The following is a 27,422-nucleotide window of genomic DNA, read 5'->3' as shown; positions in this document are numbered from 1 at the left end:
TGATTTTTCTGACTTCAATCATTTAATATTTCATTTGACTGAAAACGTGGTATGTAGCAACCTATTTTATCATACTTTCATGTTAAATACTGAAATCTGATTGGTTTAGACGCAGTTGATAATTTGTTCTATTACCATCAGCGTTAGCAACACACTTGGCAACGGGTAACACAACGAATTGTTACATGCGCGTAAACTATGCGCGTACAGTTCGCCGTAGAATTCACGTCATTTCTATACAAAAGCAGAAAAATTACTCTAAAATTAAGACATTCAGTATAATAAAATAAATAGTGCCTATTTGGGAGGATAACATTGAAATTGACACCACTCGAAAACCATTGTCAACCTCCGCTTCGTGTCGGTTGACACTGGTTCTCTCGGGGTGTCAATTTCAACTGTTACCCTCCCAAACAGGCACTATTTATATAATGATACACCGTCCACTAACGATATAATGTTGCATTAGTGGACAGAATGTTGACCACTAATGATATCATTTTATCAATTTCGGGTCAATTTTCAACCCAGGTTAACATTTTTTGTTACACCGACATAATCACCATTGTTGAAGTAGTTTTAATTCAACCAACATTATTTCATATTCTTTGTTGTTCTAAGGTATAATTAACAAACCCACATATTCAACTTAACAATAAATTAGTGATTCAATTGTGCTACAGACCATAATAGCAAATAGTCTTGTGTTGTCTTTGGTTTAATTTTAAAATTCTTCAGAAATAGTTTTTTTTACAAGCTAACCACTTTGAGTTTAATATACCCGGTAATCATTTTTGGTACAAGTTAACTATATCTGGTCAATCACTCACTTCCTGTCAGCCTTACTGACCAGTCCGGTCTCACTTTGTCAATAATCTTCAATCTTGTTAGATGCGTGCCTCGAACCACTAAGTAAGTCTTTTTATTGAAGTAATTGCTCAAATTTGTTAGTATTAAATTGTATTTTTGAAGTATACTGTGGAATCATTAAATTTCGTGGGGGCCAATTTTCGTGGATCGCTTAAATTTTACAAGTTCGTGGGGACGTAATTTTGTGTATTCTGTTAAACTTACAAAGGAAATATGACTTTATAACACTTATTTATTAATTTGTGGAGGATGTTAATTCGTGGATGAGAGGTGCCCACGAATTCCACGAGAATTGAGCCACCACGAAATCTAATGATTCCACAGTAGTTACAGATGGAAATTTATTTTACAGATAAAACATTCTTAAAAGTATGGCACACCACTATGGTCTTTAAAGTAATTTACAGTTAAAGGTATAAAGTTAAATTCTATATTTTCCTATTTAGTAATTTGTTATTTCTATTTGTTGTAGTTTTTTACCAATATTATTCATGACGGCAACGTTTCCACACAAAATAAAATATGAAACCCGTGTGACTTTTGTTTGCGTTGTGCAAGGTTAGCTTTCTGCCTGCACCAGGAAGAATAAGTCTTATGAATTGGACCTTTTTCATGTTAATAAAATCCAGCTGAAAGTTTATCAATAATGTTTTAATATCGTAAAATTGCTTTTCTTCAAACTTTCTTCAACTAAACATATTTAGCACAACTCCTTTTTGATTAATGATAATCAATTTGGATCTTCAAGTAAACAGACGAAGTCATAAATGGTATGTATTTTGTCTGTATGCGACTATTTCAGTTCAAGTAAAAAGGCAAAATATCAGGGTAATGTCAGAATGGTGTATTTTACAATAAAGGACAATATACATGTATATGATCAAATAACGCCCCCCCCCCCCCCAAAAAAAAATTAACCAATTCTTATGCAGTATCGTATGAAAATCAAATCTTTATCAAACGTTATACAGAGGTTGTCTAACATATTAGACTCAACATTAGTCACCATTGTCCATGACCTCTCCATTTATGACGTCACTTAAGTATTTTTTTTTCCAAATGTAAATATCGTCATTTTTCCTTGATACTTTGCTTTTGTAAGTATATAGCTCAGGTATACTCAAGTACGATTTAAAATTTCGAATATATATATATATATATATATATATATATATATATATATATATATATATATATATATATATATATATATATATAATCTGATTTAGGCATTGAGGAGACCATACCCTAAAATGTAGTTTAGGGAGACAATATACAAAATTTTTATATGTGCATATTTTTTATTGCAAATAGTCATTTAGAGGTCTTCAAGATTCAAATAACTTTACATGTGTTTTAATTTTTCAATATATCTTGTCCTTAAAAAAATACAGCAAAAATGGTCTCCTTAATATTTTGTTACTCTCTCATAAGGCTTAAGGAGACCGTGCATATATTTTCATATATATTTTTTATGGCTTAAGTAGACCATTCTTTTTTCCCATAATTTTCATGATTTGCAAGTGCTCTATCATTTTTTATCGCCACGCAACATAGAATTATTAAGATATAATGCAAGGTCACTGTGTACATGTGCATGTATATGTAAGCTTTGTTAATATCTCACATAGTTGATGGTGTGGACTTTAAATATTCATAGATGGTCATTTAGAGGTCTGTGGAATGGCAATAATCTCACATCCGTTTTAATTTTTCATTACTATTAGCCCTTAAAAATATACTATATTGTCCCTCTAATATTTTGCTACTGTCTTATGCGGCTATGGGATACTGATAATACATTTTTATTAATATTACTTAATTAGGGGTTAGGTAGACCATTCTATTTTTTACCATAACATTCGTGATTTGCAAGCCCGTTAATTTTCAGTCCGTTTTTTTTCGCATGTCACGAAATTTTCGAAAATGGGGAAAATATGTAGCATTTTAAATTTGCGTCCCTACTGAAGATTATCTTCTCAATTCAATCCATTCTACATGTATCCTAATGTGTTTTAGAATTTCACATTAATAAATGAAAAAAAAAAAAACCATTTCAAGTTCATGAACAAACTTTACTAATCATCAAAACTAATTTCAAATAGATTTCATTTATAACTTATGGACCAGGGTGTAAACATTAGTTCAATTTTGAAAGTTTAAACAATTAATCATTTCAAATTTATTATTAGAGCAATCATTTGCATTCAAAATTCAGTGTACATAACATGTCCATTATTTTGGTGAACTTGCAGTTCAATTACAACAGTTTCATTTTTTTCTGTGCAACAAAATCATGTATGTAAGGATCTGTAAATTTATGAAATCAAAATATTCATAATCTATTTTCAACCTTCATATTTCAAATTTCATACATTTCAAGAAAATAAAGTTTTTAAAATTGATTTACTTAATATTCTTCATAATTCATATATAACAATAAAAAAATGTTATCATAGATAACGTATTGAATGAACCATTCATTAATAAATGTTAATGAATAACATTGATAATAAGTACACATGTAAGAAATTGACAAAGTTTAAAAGGTACTCTGGGAGCAAAAATGACTGATCAAATGCATGGCATAAAAAATATTAAAGGACGAACAGGATTATGCAGCTAAAAAAATTTCAAAATTTTCAAACATAAAGACATTAGGATGTCGTCTGCAATACATATCACGTTTAGGGGCCACTTTCTTGCCTTATAAGAAACAAAGGTAATCACAGATTACAAAGCACCGAGACGAGGCATCACCTTTATAAAGCATCACCTTTATGAGACCACCTTTATCATATTACCTGAAAATCATAGTTAATGATCTTGGATATCTATGGATACTGTTTCGAAACAATATCATATTACTATATCATATGTTAAAAAATTGGATAATAATCATATGTTTATTTCATATATTAATATAAGATACACACATATAATAATAAAAATAAAATACTGTAATTAATAATGATGCAATATGATATTGTAACATATGATATAACATAGTGTCATGTTAAATACATTATTGCAATTGATCACATAATACAATATCATAATATATGATACAATGTCATATCACATAATACATCACAATTTTGTAACACATTATATTATATTGTATACTTAAGTATGATATTATATCATATTTGATACATAATATGATATTGTATCATAAGATACAATATAACTTGATTCAACATTGTATCAAATCATATGATAAAATATCATGTGATACAGTAATATGTTATATAATACAATATCACTTTATACAATATCGTATCATATGTTACAATATCATATATTCCAATATCAAATAATACTATTTCATGTGATAAAATAATATATTATATAAACCAATATCATTTTATACAATATCATATCATGTGATAAGATATTATATATTACAATACAATATTGTATCATATTATACCATATTAAATATGGCAATATAATATGAAACAATAGCATGTGATAAAATAGTATATAATACATTATCATTTTATACAACATTGCATCATAATAAAAAATACTTTACATTACAATATAATGATACAATATCATATCATAATGCACAAAAATATTGATACAATATCCTACTAACTTTTTATAATATAATATATGATATAACATTGTATCATATAAAACAATAGTGTATCAAATCTGACAATACTATATCATATGAATCATGTTATATCATTTAACAACAAACACATCTATCAATCAGGTTAGAGTGAGGTAGGATATTCTTTTTAAACATCCTTGATAATAGAGATCAGGATCTGAAACTGAAGCTAACTCTATGATTCATTTATATTATAGTTAAATTAACTATGCAAGCTATTGTCTATAAATCATGTGACCTGTTCCAAAATAACTAAACCTCATCCAGCATCCAAAACCTATGACTCAGATTCGGCATTCAAGCCTGCCAGATGCATCAGTATCATAAGACGCATCATCAATTCAAGTTTGGTTAAGTTAGGACCAGTAATTACTAAGATATATTTTTTAGCATCATTGATTATGAAGATCAGGCTGTGCATCTGAAGCTACCTTTGCAATTCATTTATATTATAGTTAAATCAACTATGCAAGTGTGAAATAGTACTAAATAAATTTAATATATGACCTGTTCCAAAAAACATAACCTCATCCAGCATCCGAAACCTATGGCTAAGATTCAGCATACAAGCCTTTCAGGTGCATCAGTATCTTAAGATGCATCATCCATGCAAGTTTGGATCAGTAGTAATTTAGAAATTGCTATCAAAGGCCACCTGCACCAAAAACTTTAACCTGTTCCAAAAACCTTAACCTCCAGCATCTAAAATTCATTGCCCAGATTCAGCATCCAAGTTTTTCAAGTTCATAAAAAGGTCCAGATGCATCATCCATGCAAGTTTGGTGAAGATAGGACAAGAAATAACTAAGATACAGGACCTGCAACAAAAACTTTTACCAGGTCCGGACGCCGACGCCAGCAGTATAGCATAAGTTCCCCCGAACTTCGTCTCGGTGAGCTAAAAATAAATTATCATACATGCCCTACATCTTGTTGTTACATTACAGTTACATTACATGTAAAATGATGAGATTCATGTTTGCTTTTTCATTGATTTCATTTCATTTAATTTTTTAAATGTCCTAAGTCTTGTTGTTTTTCTCTCGTTGAAGATTTTAGATCTAATCTTCAAAAATTTGGTCCTCTCATCAAGCCGTTCCAATGAATACATTTTATGTTTTTCCAAAAACTCCTGGATTTCTCTTTTACCTTGAAAAGATTTTAAAAATAATATGAACAATCAGAATTATTATATTGTTACATATTCATGTAAAAAGGATAATACCTATGTATAGATTCAAGGCATACCATACTCTGTATGGTTTTTGCTTCCACTACTTCTTGCTGAATATTTTGATTTTCATAAATACATTCATGCTCGAACTACATTAATCCACTTATATGTCAAGATTATCTGTTTTGAAATGCCACCTCTACCGCTTTAGGCTTCAATACACAACCCAAAATAGAAAGCCTATAGGGATTTTGCATTGCATCGGCCATGAAATAGCCTGGATGACATAATTGAAAAATTGTATGAGGTATTTCAAGTGGGTTCCGAATGGTGAAAAGATGTAAACATTTCACATTATAAATCTCCATGAGAAATTTGTTTCTATTCCTGTAACGGTCACCTGAGTAGCATATAACCCATACACAAACTTGTCGAGGAGTCTCATATATGCATTTAATTAATTAAGTTTTATTCTGGAGTAGAAAAATTATAAATTAGTAATGACGGCCACCTCCCTGCCTGAAATCTTTCAAAAAGAACTGTGAAACCTACAATTTTGGCAAAAAACTTAAAAGATCGGGTCTACAAAATCATGAATTCAGTTTCCTTTCAGGTGTGTGGGAGTAAAAAGGATAATTTTTTAACATTATATGCAATAACACCTATACATCCATTTTGGCCCTGCCCTAGAGTTAAAACCCATACTCCAGGGGACATGAAAATTAAAATTTCAGTAGAGGACTTCCTGGTAAACATAATTATAGGTCAGTTTTTTATACAGATGTGTGAGAATAGAGAAGAAAATGTTATAACATTATATGCATTAACACTATATTGCCTCCCCCCCCTCATGTCCTGAACCCCTGACCCAGGGGCCATGAATTTTACAATTTAGGTAGAGGAGTTAGTGGACATCGTAACCATGTATTCAGTTTTTTGCCCACATGTGTGGGAGTAGAGAAGAAGATTTTTTAAGATTTAAAACATTTTACTATATGGCCATATTGGCCTCACCCTAGAGCTTGAACCCCTGACTCGGGGGTCATAAATTTCACAATTTTGGTAGAGGGCTTCATGGACTTTATAACCAGATATATATATATATTTATATGGGAGTAGAAAAGAAGATTTTCTAAGATTTAATACATTTTTACTATATGGCCATATTGGCCCCACCCTAGAGCCTGAACCCCTGACCCAGGGGTCATGAATTTCACAATATGGACATCATAATCATGCATTTAGTTTTAACAAATATATATGGGGTAGAGAAGAAGATTTTCTAAGATTAAATACATATATACTATATGGCCTTACTGGCCCCATTCTAGAGCCTGAACCCCTGACCCAGGGGCCATGAATTTCACAATTTATGTAGAGGGCTTCGTGGACATTATAACTATGCAACCAGTTTTTTCCTAACATGTGTGGGAATAGAGAAGAATATTTTTTAAAACTTGGCTCTTTTTTTGCAAATTTGGCCACACATGTGGCCCCCCGGGGATAGTAGAGCCATGAATTTTACAATTTAGATTCCTCTCACCATAGAGATGCCTCACATCAAAAATGATAATAATCAGCCCTGTAGTTTTTAAGAAGAACTTAAAAATGTAAAATTGTTAAGGCACGATGCACGATGACGGACGAAAACGGATAGCAATAAACTCAGGTGACCTAAAAATTGCTAATTCATCAAATTGTGGATAGATAGACCAAGCAACAAAGATATATCACCTGAGCTGCTTTTAGTCTTCTTGGCTGCAACTGGGCTTGCAAGAACTTTAGTTCCATTATCATCTTCGATCTCAAAGAAGCACTCTGTAATAACAAAATCATGAATATCTTACTTTGCAAATACTAAGGACAGGCATGCATAAAACGTAATGAAAAGAGAAAACATTATGGATGAGTTTTAATTATTAAACGATGCAAAATAATGTACCATTGTCATCTTAAATAAAGAAAGAAAATTATTGAGAAAAGTTTTTATCATTTCAATAATATGACTTCTATTCCCCTCCCCCCCCCCCCCACCACTACCACACACAGATTCACACAAATAAAAAAAAAGACTGATCACCTTGTGGTGTAACATCCGATGCATTTGCATTTCCACTCTCGCAGGGTTTGGACATCAAATCTTCTTCAGTCACATGTGATTCAGGTGCTGTACTTGGACCTTTAGGATTGTGCACATGTAACTCCGACACTCACCCTTTTAGATAAAATTTCAAAAATGTATACAAATACAAAAATTATTTAATGAAGAAAAAAAAAAGAAATACATACACAGTGATTTACCACACTAAAGCACTGCCCATATGCAAATGTGGGGGTATTTTACCCAGTTTTAAGCTTAAGTGTAAATTTTCCCTTACATGTAAATAATCCCTTTTACAGTATTGAAAGTGGTACTCAGCAAATGTAATTAAACACTTTACATTTTCATTACTATCTGAACATTTCTTGAAAGTCAAATGGAATTGTGCACTACAGCCTCTGTCACAAGTCACAAGGAAATAACTCCAACTATACATTGTCATTCAAAAGCCAGAAGCCTAACACCTAGCTGAAATAATGTAGCCCTCTCCTGTTTTTTTTTTTGTTTTTTTTGGGGGGGAGGGGGGGGGGGAGTAAACATCAGTTATAAAAAATCGGAGAGGGCTACATTGTTGCAGCTACATATGTATGACTAACCTATTATCAAACAAGAAAAACATTCACAAAATAGATTGAAACAAACCTATCAAGTTGACTTCTTTCATCACAGGAACTGAGAGAGGGAAAACAATGGTATGGAACTGCAAAAGATCAAAGAATCGTTATTGCATAAATAAAGTTTAAAACAAGAAATCTTTTAAAGAAACAGTTGCCCCTTTTGTGGCTTTATCAATCTTAAAATGATTACTTTCTTTCACAAGTCAAAATTAATTATTCTTACTAGACTTTGACCCGTGCGTGCACGGGTTGACATTGCATATGATATCGGACATTGACTACATCGACGCACCGTATTGTTTACAATTACATAACCAAGCTTTAAGCCTACAATAATGCTATTAATTTCACTACACTCTGCTTAGTTATAATAATCTGACAGGAATGCCTCCCATATACCCGTAATGTAGCAGAAAATTGCAGAATCGCTCCGAATCGATTTTTGAGAAAAATAATGAAGTTGTATTGAAAATAACAGTCAAATTATTCATAACAAACCATTCTGAGGCTGTAAATACTTTTCATCTTAATATTTAATTCATATTATTGAAGGATTCAACACTTTTTTGCTCGCTTCAAAGTTACACACCATGTTGATATTCGGATCTCTTGGGATTTTACTCTAACACAGTGTATTTATATTTAGGAATATTATTACATATAGGAGAATTTATTACATCCATTACATTCCACTCATATCATGGAAATCAAATGCATTATCACAGCATTAGGGAGACCAGACAAACATGTTAATTGTTATACATAATAACGTTGCAACTTTGATTCTAATTCATTTACTTTGTTCAAAATGCTCACTGTTTTCTCTGAGGTTCAAGATGTCCTGTTTTTCCATTGCGTTGCGGCTAGCTCTCAATAAATCTGTGGTGGACTCTGTATAAAAGTACCAATATATTTATTGTAAATACAAGCTTCAACATTTACTTTTTAAATCATTGCAAATTTTATTCCTTATGACTAATTAAAATAAATATTACAAATATATTACCGGTACATCCATTACATTCCACTCATATCATGGAAATCAAATACATTATCCCAGCATTAAGGAGACCAAGCCCCAGGATCACATAATAACATTGCAACATTTAGTTTAATTCATTTACCTTGTTCAAAATACTCAGTGTTTTCTCTGTGGGTCAAGATGTCCCATTTTCCCATTGTGTTGCGGCTAGATCTCAATGAATTTGGGGTGGACTCTGTAAAAAGTACCAATATATTGTATTGCAATTTCAAGTCTCTAAGTTTACTTCTTTATATCATTGCTAAGTTTATTCCTAATGATTAATAAAAATAAATATAACAAATATATTACATCCATTACATTCCACTAATATCATGGTAATCTAATGCATTATCACAGCATTAGGGAGACCAGACAAACAATTTTATTATACTTTCATGTTAAATGTTAAATACTGAAATCTGATTGGTTTAGACGCAGTTGGTAATCCGTTCTATTACCCTCAGCGTTAGCAACACACTTGGCAATTGGTACCACAACGAACTGTTACATGCGCTTAAATTATGAGCGTACGGTTTGTCGTAGAATTTACTTCATTTCTAAATAAAAGCAGTAAAATTTTCTTTAGAATTAAGACATTCAGTAAAATAAAATGAATAGTGCCTGTTTGGGAGGGTATCTATTGAAATTGACACCCCTCGAAAACCATTGTCAACCTCCGCTCACTGCTTTACCTTAGGGTCAAGCTGTCCTGTTTTTCCATTGTGTTGCAGCTAGATCTCAATGAAACTGGGGTGGGCTCTGTAAAAAAGTACCAATATATTGTATCATAAATACATGCTTCTAAGTTTACTTCTTTATCTCTTTGCAAAACTTATTCCTAATGACTTATACATGTACTTATAAGTATAACAAATATATTACATCCATTACATTCCACTAATATCATGGAAATCAAATGCATTATCACAGCATTAGGGAGACCAAGCCCCAAGATCACGAGCAATCTTAGACTTGAGTAGTAAATTGTACACTGTCAGTGGCGTAGCTACCATGTATGCTTATATGCCTGAGCATGCACATCATTTGGGGGAAAAATCAGTAAAAAAATAAATAAAGAAAAAAAAAATATAAAAAAAGAATTCAAGTATTAAGGTCCATACTTAGTTATTCCATCAACCCGTTTCCGTCACTCGGTCCTACTTTATCCGAAATCAATGCTAAACAAAGACGTATTAAGCACCAAATATAGCCACGCAATATGGTCTTAAAGTACCATATTAAAGAAACAGTACACAATGCATGTACCTAAAAAGGCAAATATTTATTTTGCAGTTGAACTTAGTTTTACACATTTTAAATTTCCCTGATAGAATATCACATCTTTATTGAGATATTCATTACCATAAACTATGTGAAAATGAACTTAAGAATAAAAGCTTTGAGTGGGTCAAAGGCAAATGTCAAAAAAAAATTCTTCTTTTAACTTTTAATAAGTTTTGTGATTTTATTTTATGCCTAAACTATAACCAAAACAATTTTAACTGCCTAAAAATAGGCTTAAATAGTAAGCATTCCTTTCAATTTCTGCTTTAATTTTTGGTGTTAAAAATCGTCAGAATCCATGAGCTTCCGGGGGCTTTCGCCCCCTGGGCTTTGTCCTGGACCCACTGGGGGCCTCATGGTGGCCCCCACACCCCCTGCCATTTTAAGCATGCACTTCGTTTCAGGTCTAGCTACCCCACTGACTGTATTAATGTTTCTTGCTTAAAAACATAATAACATTGCAACATTGAATTTAATTCATTTACCTGCTTCAAAATGCTCACTGTTTTCTCTGAGAGTCAAGATGCCCTGTTTTTCCATTGTGTTGCGGCTAGCTCTCAATGAATTTGGGGTGGACTCTGTAAAAATACCAATATATTGTATTGTAAATACAAGCTTCTACGTTTACTTTTTTAAATCATTGCAAATTTTATTCCTAATGATTAAACAAAATAAATATAACTGTTACAAATATATTACATCCAGTACATTCCACTCATATCATGTAAATCTAATGCATTATCACAGCATTAGGGAGACCAGATCAACATGTAGATTGTTATACACAACTACATTTCAAAGTATATCTAATTAATATAAATGGATTTACTTTAGTCTGAATTAAAATGACTGGGCTCTCAGCCTCTTGTTCTTTTAGGTATTTTTTGCAAAGTGAAAATGGACTGCAGATGCAAAATTATTCTTTAAATAATAACATTACCCAAAACCTTCTTATTTTCATCTGATTCAGAATCAGAACTTGGCGAGTAGTTTGATACACTAAATGGGTCAGAATCCACATCAGAGGGAACTGAAAGAAATTAAAACAATATAGAAAATTTTCTTTCATAAACATTCATCAATTATTAGTTTACCACATTTGGTAATTGATGTTTCTTTTTTATACATCTGACATCAGACCGCTGACTAAATCAAACTTTTCAGCCATGGTACAAAAACAAGACTGTACCAATATTCAGTGAAAAATGAATTCCAATTCAGATTGATGCTTAAATTAACTAACCTACCGAATCTGATAATTCTATGTAAATGTATATTATTCAAGAAGTACATTCTGTAAATAATTTGCAAAATATAAATATTTACTACAGAAACAGATTTTGTAATTTATCTAACAAAAAACAATTTTGTTCTGCAAAGGAGACTCTCCACATTAGTGACAGATTCACAATGCACACTGACTTATATTAATAGCTTTTTGTTGGCATGGATGTTAGCGCGAGTGGGTCATGATGTGGGAAGAAGTTGGGGTGACTGGAGAAAACACACGTGTCCAAGCAGGCGACCAATGTACCCTATCATATATAACAACTGTCGATCATGGGGATTAAACTTGGGTCGCAGTGGTGATAAGCAGGTGCATTGTCCACTGCACAACTGGACACCTCTTTCAAGCTTTTAATTTAATAGTGCTTGATAATGAAAACAAAATAAATCTATTCAGGTCAGCACAAGAACTGTATATAATGTTAAAATAGAAAGAAAATCAAACAACTATTAACAAAATAAAGTGAAATAAAACCTAACAAAACCATTACCAAAATCAAAAGGATCACAGCCTTTTCTGAAATCAATCAAAACTAGTACCGGTAAAAACATGTACATGAACAGGGGCTAGTGTTGTCACGATGATTGAATTTCAATCAATGATCAGTTGAAAAGGTTGTCGATTTATCATAATCGATTTTAGATTTTATAATCAATTATACTCAGTCTGGGTTTATTACATTAATATTATACCTATCATTTTGTTTTCTAATCTGTATTGAATGAAATGAAAACTGTTGTGAGCTGGGGGTTTTCTTCAATCTCAAAAGATGTGTAACATTCTACCTAATAAAAATACAGCAAAAGTCTTATAAGCTTTTAAAAGGAAGTGAAAATAGCACTTATATATTTTAGATTATACATAGCATAAAATTTAGTGCCCCATATTATTGAATTTAATATAATTTGTTACCGATTCGATTATTGACCGATCATCAGTTGGCAAGAGACAACCAATTCTGCTGATTAATTGATCACGATTTTTAACCTATTTAACAACACTAACAGAAGTTTTAGGCTTGTTTTTCAATAAAAACATATAAATTATCTATTCTGATACTTTTTAAATTCTTGAGAAAAACCTATTTTTTAGATTAGTTTAAAACAAATCAATGTACGAAAAAATGCAAAAACAAAACCAAAGCCAGATAACAAGATATCCAAAGCCTGATTGTAAATCACTAAACTCTCTCTTAATAATTATTTTTTGTGTATAATTAATCCAACCATTTTCCTACCTTGCTGCGCCACCGCAAGCTTTTCCAATCACAACCATAGTCATATACATGAAGTATCTCTTCCCCAACCACAATGTCTCTCTTAGCAAACAATCATAGGTATTCCCTTCCATTAAACACTCTGAGTTTATGGTGGAGTTTGCATCGTCCTTGCCATCATTTACAAACTGGCAGATACATGTATGGTTGTTCACTCCTGACAGCATCAATACTACAGTGTACATAAAAAGAAATCAAACCTTAAATAAGAAGCATATAATTACTGGTATTTTTGCTTGACTTAATTAGAATTGTTTATAGTTATTTCTAGAAACATTACTGCCATACATAAATGTTAAAATATTACATTTAGCTGCAGGTCTGTATCTCCTGGTCTGAAAAAAAAAATTGGATAAACGTTGCTTCAATTTTTTTTTTCACATCAGGAGCTACATACCTCCAGCTTCATGTAAATATGTATAAATCGTATTACCAAAGTTCTTTTCCATTATATTTATAGATAAATATTTTGTTTTCTGTGCTTGTCTTCAATCTCTCCTCCCCATCCTGTCCTTTTAATGTTTCTCCTGCAGGAGAAAATCTCCACTGACATGACTGGTTGTGCTAATAACTCCAAAACCTACATTAAAACCACAAGCACCTGTGTGAAAGCATTGTTTATATGCAAAGAAAACTTTTGGATTCATAAACATCTACATTAAGCCCCATTCACAATTGGCGTACGAGCACTTTACAACTCTTTACGATCGGAATGTTTTAGATTCGCACGAGCTCTCTCATATATTGCATGAGGTCTCGCATTTGTTGCATGCGTTTTAGTGCTTGCATCAAGTCTCCTTAAAAATTGTGGACATGCACACTATTCAGATGCGACTGAATGCGATCCAAATCATCGCAGTGCAATGCACGAACAATATATAGTACGAAGATTTTACAACATTTTGTATACTCGCAAGAGTGCAGGTGCATGATTTTTAAAGGTCATAAGATGAATCGCTGCTGTAGAGAGAGAGAGAGAGAGAAAGAGAGAGAGAGTTGAATGTGATAATAGTCTACCATATATCATATGTGCATGTTCTAGTGAGAACATACATTAAATTGGTAAACAACAAAATATTCACAACCATCGACCATTTCTAATGCTATCATGTATGAAACATGTCATGTTATTCTAATAAATCAACAATTACAGGGGGAAGGGCGCCCCGGGTGCGCATAAACATTAAAATTAATACAAGTATCAAAAAGTAGTTTTAAAAGTGTTGCTACATTGGTCATGCTTCTGGATTGAATGTTCTTGAGAGCACATTGTGCACAACGCTGTGTAATCAAGACATACATGTTTTGCCTGGTCAACAGATCACACTCAGCCCAACGGGAATCTGCAGACACATTGTTTACATTATTATTAATCATCAAAAGCCAAAAATTTTACAAACCTGATAATATCCGAAAAGCCAAACGAGAGTGATACTATGATGTCACATTTGTAAATGTGGGTCACAATTGTAAATGTGGGGTGAGCATCCCGGTTGTAAACATGGAGGCCTGACTATCTTACCTATAATAAGTCAATTCGTACATAGAATAGTCGGCTATCTTTCCACTATACAAGTGAAAAAGAGCAATTTGCTTTTAATTCATTTAGGTAACAAGGGGTACATGTACATATATCTACATTACGTACATAATTAATTTAAAACAATATTACTGGTACATATAACTGTAATATAGAAAATTCTTCATGTCGATCTATTTACATAAAGCGACATTCTTCGGTTAACTTTTCTGTCCATTTTCAATAAACTAGCTATAATTAATTACAGGGATTTTTTAGCCTTTTTTTATTTTGAAAATGCCATTTTTTTTGGAATTGGGAAAATTGTATCGACAATTTCATGCAGTTGGGAGAAATCATATATTGCATACATCATGATTTCTGAATTTATTATCATAATAGAAAATCAAAGAGCTAGACTTTAATTGAATAGAATCTAATTAACTTCACAATATAGATATATGTATAATATTCCTATATTTAGTTATTAGAACAAGTCTTTTTCCCTGAAATAAACACCTTCAACACTGGTCATAAAAGTATTACATTATTTTAAAGAATTTATCAACATCCCCTTTTAAATTGAGAATGTATTTTTCTGTTTGAAATATTTCATAACATTTACCTTTAACTTTTATATCAGTCTAGTGTGTGTAAAAAAAAAATGTACCATTTACAGTACTGTATACCACAAAATAACGATGTTTTAGAAAAACAGAGGAAAATCGGATTAAAAGTTGGCGATGTTTACAGCGTGTTTTGAAACTTTTATGACTGCAGTTTTGCTAAATGGGTTTAATCATTTGTTAATACTGAACATTTATGGACATTCTGGTTATTTTACGAAGTATTTTTTGATAAGAAATAAACATAAGAACTATTTACCAGTTGGGGAAAAATACTGCTATACTAATTGGGATCATAATTTGGACAGCTGCTGAAGTGAACTTATTTCCAATTGAGAATGGGGACGACTTTTGCTCCGGAGAAGGTACTGATAAATCCTTGAATTACATATTACATCAAACGTACAGTGGAAATGAATATCATGCTTTTATTGTTAACTTCGTTTCGAATGTCCTCGAAGATTAATCAATATTTGGTGTAAAATAGTCAAGTTGCATACATTATCGCCCTATTTTATTTGAATATTTAAATAAAAACTTCATAAAAACATTACTTTGTTCAATTGTAGTAGGATTATCAAAAGTACTTACCATAAAATGGCTTTGATTCCTAAAAGGTCACCCCGGCGTTAAACGGTCCATTGTTTTAACCCGAGACGTTCCGAGAGTACTCGGAACAAATGGCGGAGAGCACTTGCCAAATGTTCAAACATGGTCAAGAAATTAACGACTTTTTTTCTAGTTAGGCTTTATACATAAAAAGTGAAAAAGTATTTTGAAAACAAGTTCATTAAGAATAATTAAAGGCTAAACAAATTATATATGTTAGATTTTTTGCAATATTGCAAGTTTTCGTTGGTCTCCTAAATGCAGAAAAATAGTCATTGCTAATTATACGATGGAGGCAGATTGAATTCCTTTTTACGAAAAAATATAGACAAAAGGCAACTATTGGATGTCAAATAATAGACACAATGATGCATTTTAGCCAAAGACACACCGTTCATTCATTTAAAGATAAGCCAATTACATTTTAGACAAGGTCAAAATAATACGGAGACCAAAATATGTCTCCCTAATCTACTGGTCTCCCTAATAAAGATAAAATAATACAATCGGTCTACCAAATGCATAAGTCAGGTATATATATATATATATATATATATATATATATATATATATATATATATATATATATATATATATATATATATAATTTTATATTAAATTATATCATATTATATCATTAAAGGTTGCAAATCCATCCACTAATGTAATTAAAAATGTGTGCGCATGTGTATCATTAATGGTCAAGGTAGTCCTTATTTCTCATTTTTTTTCCATATCATTAGAGGTTACGGTTTTTGACCGCTAATGATATAAATCTAAAATTATATCATTAGCGGACGGTTAGGTTGTTCGTTAATGATAAAATTATATCATTAGTGGTCAACATCCTGACCACTAATGCAACATTATATCATTAGTGGACGTTGTATCATTAGAGGTTGCTACAATGCTATTATTGGAAAATACCCTTTTTTTATAGAAATCATCGTTGAAAACCAAACGCCCGTCTCGCATACACTTACTCATTGCATATAATTCAATGCGAGACTGGTCGTAGATTTCCGATGATGATTTATAAAGCATTCTGAATAAAATTGTACAACTTTAGTTTGCATGAGCAATATATATGTACGAATTATTTAAGTTTAAAAAAACAACACTGCATACTCGTTGTTGATAAGAGGGGTTGAAGGCTGAGACATACCGAATCGATGAAGAGCAGTATTTTGAAATCTAACAATCACTGCGCCGTAATTACTGTGAAACAACACAAATCAAATATTTCAAATCATAAGTATGGAAGTTTACCTCCCGGGAGACGATTCTACACCTTTAAAATAAGTCGTAAGGAACACGAGAGAAGCGGATATGTCTCAATTGTAGTGCTACTGCCAACATACAAAATAATTCTCGCGTAATTCTATTAATACTAAAGAATTTGCGATGAAATTTCAAAATTATTTAACGAATTGAAACCCATTTAACTAACGAATTCGAAGAGTTTGAGAAATATTTTGACAGCGTGAAAATCTACTCTGATATATCGCATTTGATTTCATGGTAAAATCTGACTCTTAGTGTCTTTAATGAAACAATATAAAAGTATATACCCTTACAAATTTATTTGATATTATTTGAGCGCAACACATTTTATTTTCTTGTGCAATTTAACAACCTAAAATCCACATATGTTGTGTGTACTTTTTGAGCTAGTTTACGTATAAAAAAAACCCAGTCATAACATGTCTAAAAACTCATGGATTTATAGCGTTCTGTATGATTATATTCATCTCAAATCAGTTACGTATATGATTCAATATTAATTCCTTTCTCTAAAAAAGGTTTGTAAATGCAGTCATTATACTACTATACTTTTGATATCAACTCGATAAATTGCCGTTTTATAAATAAAGAATTCATGTTTATCGATAAATATAAACACAACATGTGCGATGTTTACAATGACGTACAATTCATCTTCATGTTTCTCATCTTTTCTCTTTTATACAAGAAACAAATTTCGATGAGACTGAAGTCAATGTTTATGACATTGTGTGTTTGTTACAATGTACAGCAAGAAAAAAAAAATCCGAGAATCGTGATATTTCTTAAAACTTCGAAATACCATATGGAACTGTTTGCACTCTATAAACGACTATTATTTAATATTTTCATTTTTTTTTAAATTGACAATCACTTGGCTGATATTTGTATTCAATGAGATAGAGGTAGGAATTGAGAGAGAGAGAGAGAGTGTGAGAGAGAGAGAGAGAGAGAGAGAGAGATTCATGCATCGTGTAACATCGATAATAAGAAAATTAGATTTAGTCAACCTGTAAAAATATTACTTTTTACTGAGTATAAGCTACGTCTATCGACTCGATCTGTACTATCGATAAATGCCAAAAATGGACGTAAAAAGTCTTATTGAAAGTTACATGCAATCTTGCATTTTGATAAAAAAAGTGAATAATGATTATATATAATTAATTATTTCAACGATTATGGTTTATAAAAATCGCATCACATACATACAACGGTACGCGTGAACTTTCAACGCGATTGAATAGAAGCGTAGATTCAGCACGTGGGTGGCTTTTGTATTTTGATACACTTAATTACGTGTGTACGAGTATATTTAAACAATAATCATAAAGAGAAGCGATCAATACCGAAAAAAATAACGTAACCCGCGTTCTGTAATGTGGCTTTCTTTATAGCTGACGTGTATCACCGAAGAAAGCATTTTATTGTTTATATTTACATCTTTTTTTGATAAATTAATGAATTGAATTGATCGTTAAAAGTAAGTTAAAGCACTAAATTATTGCTACTGTACACCATTACGTTAGATGAAATCTGTAGCCAAAGCGTCTTATATGGGAATTTGAGTTTGGCAGCATCATGATTTAAGTTCGTGCAATCCTTGATTTTTCTTAGGTTGCTGAAGATTTTTACCGATCGATAAACTGCATGGTTAGAACTGGACCGAGTAGATTTCAGTCCTGTCTGTTTCTATACAGCTGTGAATTACAATCAATTTTCGTAAGAAAAAGAGGGAATCAAACTAAGTGGATGTAAATATAAATATTAAAAAATTAAAATTAAGATGCCATTTTTTGTCAAAATCTTTTCGCTCAAATCAACTGTCTACATTTTTGTTAACTTTTCAATGAGACAGTCAAGGCCGATTTTTTTTCCACCGGTAATTTTATAAGAATTAAGTGCCGATAACGTATAAAAGAGAAGAGAAATCAGGAAAATAATTTAACACCATATAACTTCCCGAGTTTCAAAAACAGCTACTGAGTTTTAAACTTGCGTCAGAACTATAAAGATACTTAATATGTAATATCAGTAAATATGCGATAAAATTTCCGTGCAAAAGGTTGATCAAAAATAATAAATATTTCTATTTTTGAAAATAAACTTAATATGTATGTTATTTAACAATGCTCCAAAATTGTTGAAACATAGGCATTGAATTTGACCATCTTTATCTATGTATGTTACCTGTTTGCTTAATTGCTTCTCGGCAGCTTAAATAACTTTGATATATTTAAAGTTTGGGAGATGTTTGATATTTGTTTTCTTTAAATATCCTCTATCTTATATTCGGGTGAAGATGGGGGGGGGGGGGGGGGTACTGCATGTGGATTCATCGGAAGTGAATCTGGATTAGCTTCAGAACTTTAACTATATCTGGATATTCAAAATGTTTTGTTCTCTTTTGTTAAAATTATAAGAAATCAAAGTAATTGTAGAAAATCATTTATTAATTCTATTTCAAACAAACAAAGACAATGAAAGGAAGTATAGAAAAAATTAATGCAAAACAAAATTTGACGTCCGTGACGTCGTGACGTTTTCGACGAGCTACGTCAAAGTCGTGTTAACATCTCATTGTTAAAATTGTCATAAAATGCTTAAAACACACAAGATCTTAGATATCCTTGTACATTTGTATTCAGAAAGAGTTGACTAATCGGAATTGACAGAAAAGTGAGTTTGTGAAATTTTGACCTTAAGGGCCCTTTTCTCGTGACGGCAGTCAAATATAAAAATGATCTACATTTTTCATTGGTTCATTGCTGCCTAACTTTCACAAAAACAATCGTTTCCCAGGAAGGAGTGATTGTTGTAGTGTCTTAATGAAAATGTTTTATTAAGGAATAATTAATTTGTACTTACACGTTAAAGATATACAAATGAATTGTTTTATGTAAAGACATCTAAAATAAAAGTTCTTTTTGAGAAAATATACTTACATTTACGTGAGACATAAGACTTCCAATTTGGACCAATTAACTCCTTTCCTGTGATGTCATTGCAACACATGCACGTTTTTGTAGATCTATCATGGCTGATCATGACTATCCTATTCATTTTAATTCGGCATGTTCCCAGACATATGCTCTTACTTTTTATATTTGCAATTTTGTGACACGAAGATTTTGGATTTTCATTTATTTTAATGGCGTGATGACTTCTGAAGCCAGTTGCTTCACTGCAAATAAAGCATACAACCATCACCAAAACTGCGTATGTCGTTGGTAACATGTCCTTAGTTATAATGAAAAACGTACTAAGAATTGTATGTGAAATGTTGAGTTATGCAGATGTTGAAAATAATTTTCTTTTTTATAACTGTAAGAGAAATCGTTTAACCCTTCACAGCTGTATAGAAAAAAAAACAACATAAAACCTACATTCCATTAAACAAGAGAGATTAATTATTCTTAAACACGACGATGTTTGAACATGATATAATGATGTATGTGAAAGATAAAATGGATGTTAGAACAATCTTAATCCATTCTTAAAGTCTCTTAAAATCTTATTAAAGCAAACAATTAACAGAAACTAATGCATTGTAGTGTTGAATTACATGTAATAAAAGTGAAAAACACACACTCAGTTCCAATACTCTTTGTATCTATTTTCAACACCTTATCAACAAACTTAACCAAAGGTATTGTTAAATTCTGAAAAGACTGTTTGATTTCACCTACAAAAACGTAAAAACTCTGCTATATATATATAGAATAAGGAACAAAGTAATATTGATCTTGTCATCATTTTTTTTCTCCATAGAAAATCCTCGGTTAGACGAATATAGCTTTGATAAATATTGAGACAACACCTCAGAGAACGATCGGTTAATAGCTTCTAAATCAAATTAAATGAGTCTGTATTGACAGGCATTTTAAATATGCATGTATATACACGTGCTCTTATTATAGTAAAATGAAATAATTTGTTGTTTTTTTTAAATCCCATTAAGAGAAAAAAAAATAGGAGGGCTGTTATTTTATCCACATGTCTAATGAATCCTATATGTAAAGGAAAGATATAAGACGATGGGGTTGAAAGTATTATATTGACGATTTCAATAATGTACGTACTTAAAGCCAAAAAATATATACGAGCTCAAGATCATGAAGAAATATCAAACAGATAGTTTCAGAACGACACACTTTTTTTTTGCTTGTGTAAACAATAAAGTTCACACTTGGTCATTCTTGGCTAGTACAAGGCACGAAATATGAAATTCTTTTCATCATTTAATGATCGGTTTCATGTGAAATAAAAGAAACAAATAATATCTTTGTTGACATATATTTGAAATAAATATACACATACTTTTACATTAGAATCAGATGAAAGTGTGTGTTATAGATATAAACAATTATGCAATGTCGGCATAGCAAAATATAGGAAAAGTGCTAGGACTATGAGCTGCTCAGACTAACTATCGTTTAATTTATTTGATCCACAGCAAACATTTGTTATTGTTCAGTTCTTAATCAAGGAGTCAACTAATTTTCAGTAAACCAAATCAGTTGTTTTTGAAGTCTTTATATATGTATGTTTCTTACAAATTGTAAAAAAGAGTTCATCTTAAAGCTTAGATTGTTGATGTACATGATTAACCTATGAGGTAATAGTAGTAATGTCTCTCACACACACTAACGCAGACTTATATCAATTTTCAACAGAATCATTTAACAAAGAAGCATATGCTTAATTTGGTTTCCCTTGGACTGAGATGTCGCACTTTCATTGGTTGATCATAGCACGTGATTGTCTCACTTTCATTGGTTAATCATAGCACGTGATTGTCTAATAGCTCTATGTAGGTTCGGTAAGAAATAAATATTAGGCAAAATTCGCTTACTCATTTCGACATTTTATAGTATTTAATACAGAAACAACATGCCGTAGGTTTTTAAGGTATTTGTATTAGTTGCCCTTTGAAATTCTAATAAAAATTGGAGCAGTTGCCCTTTGAATTGGCGTCACATTGATATGTTTGAAGCAGAATATAATGACAGCGTAAAAACTTGTTTAAACCTCAGTGGAGGAAAGTGAAAATGAGTATTTGAAAGCTGAGATTGAAAATTTTGAAGAGTTTAAATAGTTAAATTGAATATTATGTTAGGCGTCTTGTACATGGCTTTGCGTAGATCATCGCTATTTGTTAATAAAAATATCTCTTGATAGTCCTCGTGAAAACAAAACACTTATTAGGTTAGTTACTGACACACCACAGAAATATATTGGGTTAATCAATTTCGCTTGCCATCTATATAAGAAATTGATTAACCCAGTATATTTCCGTAGTAAGTCAGTAACTAACCTCGTAAGTAATAATATCAGACATAGCTAAACGGATATCAACCTCGATTCAGACTCCCCAGTAATCATCATTTATTATGTGTTAGAAAGAAAAATGTACTGATAATTTTGTAAATAAGAGAGGAAATTGTCTTTGTGTAAATTATAAGATCAATTTAATCACTTCATAAGCATTTTTTGAGAACTAAAGCCCCTAGATTTTTCTATGTAACTAAATGCATGTCAGCATTCATAATGCTAATGTTAATAATTCACCTATATTGAAAAAAAAATAAAGTATTCATTGCATTTTAAAAGTTCACAAATCAGAGTTCTCCTGAAAAGTCTATTGAATGCAAACAATGAAGAAAAACACGAATTGTTAGCTATACTTTTTTCTTTTATCCAGGCTTTGCTGAAAGCCGGGTCCTGGCTCCAGGCAGGTAAATCGCAAATAAAGTAGTACAACTGTAGTGATCAAAACAATTATCTCTTTTTAAAAAAGGACTGTATACGTTACACTTTGTATAATGTTTTTTTTTCACCTTCTAGTTTTATAACAGAGACGTACCGTCAGGGAGGGGGGGGGGGTACTTTTAAAAACGATGCTACGTGCCTGTGTAAAGAGCATTTAAATAAGGTTGAAGATAATTTAAATCATATATAAATTAATCCTGTAAAAAGTTATCAATTAAATGTCGTTTTGATGTTAAAATGACATCTTGAAGATTGTCTTGTTTGACAAATCAATGTTTTAATTATAGATATTCTCAGACAGTTTTTCCACTGGGAAACATCAATGAAAATTTTTTTTAATATGATGTGTATAATCATGCATCAAAATCATACGTGAAAGTCGGTTTCAGCAGACCTGTACTCCATATTTTAAGTGGATAAATATGAAAAAAAATATGAGAATAATTTCATACGTGTGCAAATTGCGGGAATAAGTCTATTTTAGTGAGGTCATGGCTAAAGATCTATCGGACAATGATGTTTAATATCAAGAATAATGTAAATTGTTACTACAAAACTCTGACACTTAAAACAGTATTATATTTAAAACCAACATTAAGTGTCCATCATTAATTTTGTGGCCTCTGAAGCTGGTCGTAAAGAGAGGTTCTACTAACGTGACCCAATTCTTGGTACTCCGCATTGTCATCTGTTGTTTCATATCTCCTTTGTTGTGCAGCGAGGTTATTCGTTTGCGAATCTGTTTGCGTTTCTTCTTGTGGTACATTTCGTGGTTTACATGCCTTATACCTTAAAATCCTGAATCAATCAATTAAAAACTGAGTTAATTTCATCGTGTTTCACTTTTTTATGATTGCATTAGTATATTACAGTCAATTTTAAACGGAGTTATTTCAAACCTCGTCTGGAAAAACAATTTGACCATCTGCATCAGTTCTTAACATGAATACTTTTCTGTTGATATATTCTATGTCTTTGCGTATATAACAAATGAAGGAAGAAAGCAAATTGCTACATATAGTGAAAAATACTTATTTACCATGTAACAGTGCAGCCATTCACTGCGACACTAATGCAAAGAATCACTATTACTCCAATTAAAATGATCTTGTTTTCTGATGTTGAATCCTGCAACAGTTTCACTATAAATGCAAGACAAATTTCACTGTCAACATGCAAATCAATCGTAACATATTAATCACGGGTACAAACGAAGTCAAACGACACACCAATCGTCAATGTAGTAGTTTTAAAATCTAGCATTAATACTTTAATAATGTGCTTTTACTTACTGTTTGAAGATCTCTTATCACAGCAATATGCATATTGAACAACACACGTTTCGTTACAGAAGTCTACAAATTTACCGGGTACACATCCATCATAACAACTCCCAGATCTTAATTTTTTAAAAATATGAATGCAATTTACCAAATAACTGCATGTACATGAATAAACAAAGAAAACTTCACTGTTACATGAACATGATACACTTGTCTCAATTTGTTTTGAACTACAATGAATATGTACACCATAAAATGTTTTTGAAAAGTCTAAAGTATCCATCTTTTAAAAAAAATACACTACAAGAAAGTAGTTGACTATAGAGGTATGACCCAGATTTGATTTGAATATGTATGTCAATAAATTCCAAAATGAGGTCAAAGTGACCCACTTACAAGTTGGGATAAACATTTTCTTTGTTAGTAATATAATCTAATGTTTTACAATAGAACAGGATTTGATATCATTTTTTTGATAATCCATTAAGTCCAAAGTGAACTTCTCATTTCCACCCATGATGTACCAGCTGATCAGATTTTAACATCATAAGCCTGTCAGTATTTTATAGATGACCCAGAGGTAGATATGAAAAGCTTGTTGGCCAATAAAAAGCTAACAATGGCGCAGTCTGTCAAATCATATGCAAAAATATGATGTACACATTTAATTAATTATGCTGATTGCAACACACTTCATTCCTGATGAATAATCTCCTTTACACACGGTTTACCTTCCTACATTTCACTACTTTACATACATTTATATTTTTTAAATCCAAGACATGAAGTAAAATATACATTGTTTATATATGTCAAGTATTACTACATGTACATGTACTTGCTTTTTGTAGCATGAATGTATAAAGTACAAAGTATCACACAGATCATTCACCTTACAATTCTCATCAATACCAGCATTTTACTTATGATATAAAAGCTAATTCCAATATTAATTACATAACACAGATTAAAATAAAACCCACATGGAAACAACTTTCCATGCAAGTAATTTTGTTATATAAAAATTGTGTTAAGATTGGTTTCTTAATTTTTCATATATTGCTGCAAATAAAAAATAAGTTATCAATAAATGTTTAAACAAAGAAAATGGAAAAAAAAGAAGTTAACACTTATTAACTTGGGGGTGTGAGGATATATGTTACATGGAGTCTAATATTTTATGCAAATTGTTACTACAAAACTCTGACACTTAAAACAGTATTATATTTAAAACCAACATTAAGTGTCCATCATTAATTTTGTGGCCTCTGAAGCTGGTCGTAAAGAGAGGTTCTACTAACGTGACCCAATTCTTGGTACTCCGCATTGTCATCTGTTGTTTCATATCTCCTTTGTTGTGCAGCGAGGTTATTCGTTTGCGAATCTGTTTGCGTTTCTTGTGGTACATTTCGTGGTTTACATGCCTTATACCTTAAAATCCTGAATCAATCAATTAAAAACTGAGTTAATTTCATCGTGTTTCACTTTTTTATGATTGCATTAGTATATTACAGTCAATTTTAAACGGAGTTATTTCAAACCTCGTCTGGAAAAACAATTTGACCATCTGCATCAGTTCTTAACATGAATACTTTTCTGTTGATATATTCTATGTCTTTGCGTATATAACAAATGAAGGAAGAAAGCAAATTGCTACATATAGTGAAAAATACTTATTTACCATGTAACAGTGCAGCCATTCACTGCGACACTAATGCAAAGAATCACTATTACTCCAATTAAAATGATCTTGTTTTCTGATGTTGAATCCTGCAACAGTTTCACTATAAATGCAAGACAAATTTCACTGTCAACATGCAAATCAATCGTAACATATTAATCACGGGTACAAACGAAGTCAAACGACACACCAATCGTCAATGTAGTAGTTTTAAAATCTAGCATTAATACTTTAATAATGTGCTTTTACTTACTGTTTGAAGATCTCTTATCACAGCAATATGCATATTGAACAACACACGTTTCGTTACAGAAGTCTACAAATTTACCGGGTACACATCCATCATAACAACTCCCAGATCTTAATTTTTTAAAAATATGAATGCAATTTACCAAATAACTGCATGTACATGAATAAACAAAGAAAACTTCACTGTTACATGAACATGATACACTTGTCTCAATTTGTTTTGAACTACAATGAATATGTACACCATAAAATGTTTTTGAAAAGTCTAAAGTATCCATCTTTTAAAAAAAATACACTACAAGAAAGTAGTTGACTATAGAGGTATGACCCAGATTTGATTTGAATATGTATGTCAATAAATTCCAAAATGAGGTCAAAGTGACCCACTTACAAGTTGGGATAAACATTTTCTTTGTTAGTAATATAATCTAATGTTTTACAATAGAACAGGATTTGATATCATTTTTTTGATAATCCATTAAGTCCAAAGTGAACTTCTCATTTCCACCCATGATGTACCAGCTGATCAGATTTTAACATCATAAGCCTGTCAGTATTTTATAGATGACCCAGAGGTAGATATGAAAAGCTTGTTGGCCAATAAAAAGCTAACAATGGCGCAGTCTGTCAAATCATATGCAAAAATATGATGTACACATTTAATTAATTATGCTGATTGCAACACACTTCATTCCTGATGAATAATCTCCTTTACACACGGTTTACCTTCCTACATTTCACTACTTTACATACATTTATATTTTTTAAATCCAAGACATGAAGTAAAATATACATTGTTTATATATGTCAAGTATTACTACATGTACATGTACTTGCTTTTTGTAGCATGAATGTATAAAGTACAAAGTATCACACAGATCATTCACCTTACAATTCTCATCAATACCAGCATTTTACTTATGATATAAAAGCTAATTCCAATATTAATTACATAACACAGATTAAAATAAAACCCACATGGAAACAACTTTCCATGCAAGTAATTTTGTTATATAAAAATTGTGTTAAGATTGGTTTCTTAATTTTTCATATATTGCTGCAAATAAAAAATAAGTTATCAATAAATGTTTAAACAAAGAAAATGGAAAAAAAAGAAGTTAACACTTATTAACTTGGGGG

At 31.3% G+C, this 27,422-nt stretch overlaps 1 pseudogene; it reads right to left on the bottom strand.

The window, feature by feature from the left end:
- Positions 1 to 7,401: 7,401 nt before the first annotated feature.
- Positions 7,402 to 15,926, bottom strand: LOC128173135 (uncharacterized; annotated as a pseudogene).
- Between the last annotated feature and the right edge of the window lie 11,496 nt (positions 15,927 to 27,422).

This window comes from Crassostrea angulata, chromosome 2, assembly GCF_025612915.1.
Source record: "Crassostrea angulata isolate pt1a10 chromosome 2, ASM2561291v2, whole genome shotgun sequence".
Taxonomy (NCBI): domain Eukaryota; kingdom Metazoa; phylum Mollusca; class Bivalvia; order Ostreida; family Ostreidae; genus Magallana; species Magallana angulata.
Note: the sequence above shows the minus strand (reverse complement) of the source record. Positions and strands in the feature narration are given on the sequence as shown.